Raw genomic sequence first — 5,057 nt, 5'->3', positions numbered from 1 at the left:
GACGACGGCGATTGATTCGACCACGGTAGTGACTGCGGGCACTAGCGACGATTTAAACACCTTGGAGACTCAACCACGGGTCGACTTCAACCGAGATCTGATCTGAGGTTGAACGATGATGAAAAACAACTCCGACGTGGCGGCGGCAGCTAGATCGGTAGGATTAGGGTTAATTTGTGGTTTGGGGCTCTAATACCATGTTAAGTTGGTATTGAATAGAGCTTTCTATATTTGATGATCAGATTTACATGATATATATATACACAATTAGTAGCCCACATACACAGTCAGTAGTAGACACACTAGGAGGCGGTTGAGGCGGCTAGGAGGTGGTTGAGGCGGCTATACACATATAGGGTGGCTAGTATTATCTAACAGTCTTTTTTGTTATTTTGTATTATTGTAACTTGATTGAAGCTTTCTTCATAAAGTTAATTTGTCTATTTGCATGATATTTCCTTGATAGTTAATCATGCAGGTACCATGTTTACTTGGAAAGATATTTTATTTTCAAATGAGAGTCTAATATCCCAGGCATGGACATCTTTTTTTTTTTTTTTGTCACAAATGTTAGAAAGTTTTTGTACAGGCATCTCTACTGAAATGATGAAAGTAAACACAGTATTCAATAACAATTATCATATTATCACTCATTGAAAAATAAAAATAAACATCAATCTAAAGTTATAACACACAAACTAGTAATCTAATTCAAAGAAGAGTTATACTTCGTCAATGATGCATCAAAGTCAGAAGTCCAAGTTGAGCATCTTTTTCCCATAGCTTAATGCACTAGGCCCACGAAAATTGTGGGCCTCTATATTCTCAACGTGACATCATATGTAGACCAATACTTAAAACTATTTCGTCATTGACTACCAACACCAAGCACATACCGACACCACACAAGTGCTTCAAACTTGGCTACCAAGAAATCACATAGGAATATATATCTGAAGTCTCAATCCAACAAGTTCTATAAATACCCAGCTCAAAGTTGAAGAAACAAAGAGAAGAATTTTGTGCTTGAGGCCATGGCATCTTTTATGGGAGAAAACTTCGTTGAAGCCTACGTTGAAAATAAACACCACAAGGAGAAGAAGGAGAGATCACAGCTGCAACAGGAGATGGAGAAAAAAGCAGGGTCTTCTACGTCAAAGAAGAGTACTAGTGGCTTGTTTGGATCCATGAAGATGAAGGTACATCCAAACGTTGCAAAACCCGATAAGGATGGAGTTCCGATGGCCGGACGGTGACCGTCGGATTGAGGATGGATGGTGTTTGATTATCTAGCTAGTTTGTAGATTGGCTTTGAATGAATTTTTATTAAAAAGGGGAGTGAATTGTAACTAATATATGGTTGTGCTTCTGTTTGCTCTGGTTAATGTATTGGATTTGGTTTGATTCCTCCAGCATTTTAGAGTTCCAAAGAACTGGTTCAAATCTAAGCTCACGGATTCTATGTACATCGGATATCCAAACTATGTGAATGGCCAAAAGATGAGATTTCATCCTATTATACGTTGAAACGAATGTAACGAAACATGCAAAATAAAGTGCCAAGCACAAGGAAAAATGCTAAAGCTGGCTGCTCTCTTCATCATACAACCAGACTCATAAGTGGAATATAACATTTGAGTTTTTCCATTTTATAATACATGCTAGCAAGAGTTCAACACTGTATTGTGCTCCCAGAAATTAAAGTATTGTTCTATAATCATCATCGCCTACTGTCTACACATTCTTTGGATCATTTTATGATCTACTGACCTCCGATATATGTGTCATGTCCCTAACAGATAATTAAAAAAAAAGAATTAATCTTAATTTTCCCGTATTTTGATAAAATCACTCCAATTGATCATAAACTCAAAAAAAAAAAAAAAAGAGTCACGTTGACCATCATTAATGATGCTCAGCTCATTATGCAATAAGAGAGGGACACCTCACATGTCCCCCATGTTGATATCATATTTTGGGTCCCTATAGCAAAGCTCTTTTATTGCCTCTAAGAGCCATGCAAGATTTTATTGCCTTGCTTTCTTAGTTTGCAACTTATTTCAAATTCTACTTCCATTCAATACAAATATAATGATATAAAATGTGTAATTAGTTGTACAATTACATTTTTTTTTTGAAAAGAGTGTACAATTACATTTGAGAGGACGCAAATTAATATGAATGTAGAAAAAGAATTAAAAAACAATATGAATATGTTTATCAAATTACTTTTAGCATTTATGTATACTATATGTTCAATAAATTTAATACAATTCAACAATATGTTTTAGAAAGTTAAAGCATAATTCAAGCTCTCATGACTACTATAAGAAAGCATTTTTAATAAGAGGAATACCACAAGAAAAATGAGTGTATTGTAGCCTTCTTTAATAAACAGATATATTTATGTCAGGTTTTATCTCTTTTTGATAAAAGAAAATTTATTAAAATTTTCCCCGCAGCAACGCGTAGGTATAGTGCTATACTCATTCTATTGCAAACGAAAAATTCAAAAGTAAACAAAAGATAGAAAAGATTCAAAAAAATGACAAGCTTGACCATTTGAAATTAAACTTATTATAAACACTTCATAATAGTAAATGGAGCTGTAAAAAAAGTAAATATAGGTAATAGGAATTCGAATTTGGAAAATGATAGGGGTAGGTGTGTCCATCCGGGCTGGCCCGACCCGGCCCGGGCCGGGCAAAAGCGGAGCCCGAACCTGGACCCAGGTACCCCGGGCCGGGTCCGGGCCCGGTTTATTTTCTTTTTTCTAAAAAATTCTATTTAAAATTTAAATTATACAAAAAAAGACAAAAAAATAATAAAAAATAATAATTTTATTAATCACTTAAAATAATATAAATTACAAATAAAAAATTATAAAAATAAATTTTTATTAATAATTAACAAATCATTTACAAATTACAAATATAAATTTATTTTGGAATTCATCGCATCACAATAGATAAATACATCCCAACTAGGTTTCTTTAAATTTCTTTTCTTTTTTTTTATAAAAAATGCTAAAAATTAGTTAAACATTATTATATTTTATATAATTATGTATTAGTATATACTTACAAAATATTATGTAACTATATATTATATATACATATATTATATGTAAATATATTGTATATATTTATAAGTTATAACTTGAGAGAGAGAGAGAAACACATGAATAAGTAGGCAGTCGTTGCTCGGCCAATGAGGAAGAAGTAGTAGTTGTAATATATTATACTTATATATACTTATATACTAAGAGAGAAAGTATACACACACACACATATTATATATTTAAAATTTAAATTATACAAAAAAAATTAATAAAAAACAATAATTTTATTAATCACTTAAAATGACATAAATTACAAATAAAAAATTATAAAAATAAATTCTTTATTAATAATTAATAAATCATTTACAAATTACAAGTATAAATTTATTTTGGAATTCATCGCATCACAATAGATAAATACATCCCAACTAGGTTTCTTTAAATTTCTTTTCTTTTTTTTTATAAAAAATGCTAAAAATTAGTTTAATATTATTATATTTTATATAATTATGTATTAGTATATACTTACAAAATATTATGTAACTATATATTATATATACATATATTATATGTAAATATATTGTATATATTTATAAGTTATAACTTGAGAGAGAGAGAGAGAGAATCGCATAAGTAGTCGTTGCCCGTTGGGCCAATGAGGAAGAAGTAGTAGTTGTAATATATTATACTTATATATACTTATATACTAAGAGAGAGAGTATATACACACACACACATATTATACATATATAAGAGAGAGTATACTTATATATACATATATACTAAGAGAGAGAGAGTATATATATATATACACACACATATATTATACATATATAAAAGAGTGTATACTTATATATACTTATATAAGAGAGAGTATACTTATATATACATATATACTAAGAGAGAGAGAGTATATACATACATACATTATACATATATAAGAGAGAGTATTCTTATATATACTTATATAAAAGAAAGTATACTTATATTTACTTATACATATATATACTTATATAAGAGAGAGAGAGTATATACACACACATATATATGACATATTATACATATATAGAAATATATTATATATACATATACTATATATATACATATATAAAAATATATTATATATACATATATTATACATATTATATATATTTATATATACATATATTATACATATATAATACATATAAAAAATATATAAAAAACTACTATTCCGGGCCGGGCCGGGCACCAAAGAGCCGGCCTGAAGCCGGACTTGGCCCGAGTTTCCAGACCGGCGGACTTTTTGAACACCCTTAGATAGGGGCACACCCCCAACTACAACTTATACCACACACACTCTCTCTGCTACAGTGCGTCAGGTCCCACATTTAAAATCACATGTGGAGTCCAGCATAATGTAGCAGAGAGAGTGTGTGATTAGAGTTGTGGTTGGGCGTTTGCCCCTAGTGACTCTCTTCGAATTTATTAAGGCTTTATGAGATATGACACATTCAAAGGGAGGAGGTCAAAAGAAACCGTAGGCTTGCGATCCTTCTCAGATTCCACGGATGACCAAGACTTGAAGACTAATAAACATGTTGCTATTTCGTCACTGGGGGCCCCACCTCAAACACAAATATGAAACACGTATAATTAACTAATTAGACCACAACAAGGTCCTTTTAACTTGCCTACCAAGCTAAGCCATCTCCTGCGACTCCAAAAAGTCCGAACCCTCTTTATATTAACCTCTATAAATACCTACAAGCGTTAACGCCTGAGCTCCCCAACTCAAGCTCATACCTCAAAACTAAAGAAACTAGTTAGAGAGAGAGAGAGAGAGAGAGAGAGAGAGAGAGAGAGGAAAGAGAGTGATGGCATCAATGGGGGGAGAGTTCGTTCAAGCTACGTAATGAAAGAAGATGCACAAGGAGAAGATGGATAGAATTACACTGCGAGAAGAGACTTCCAAGGTTGTCAAGGGGAAGAATAATACCGAGAGGCGGGGCGGCTT

Source organism: Asparagus officinalis, chromosome 3 (assembly GCF_001876935.1).
Source record: "Asparagus officinalis chromosome 3, Aspof.V1, whole genome shotgun sequence".
Taxonomy (NCBI): domain Eukaryota; kingdom Viridiplantae; phylum Streptophyta; class Magnoliopsida; order Asparagales; family Asparagaceae; genus Asparagus; species Asparagus officinalis.
This window is presented reverse-complemented; position numbering follows the sequence as displayed.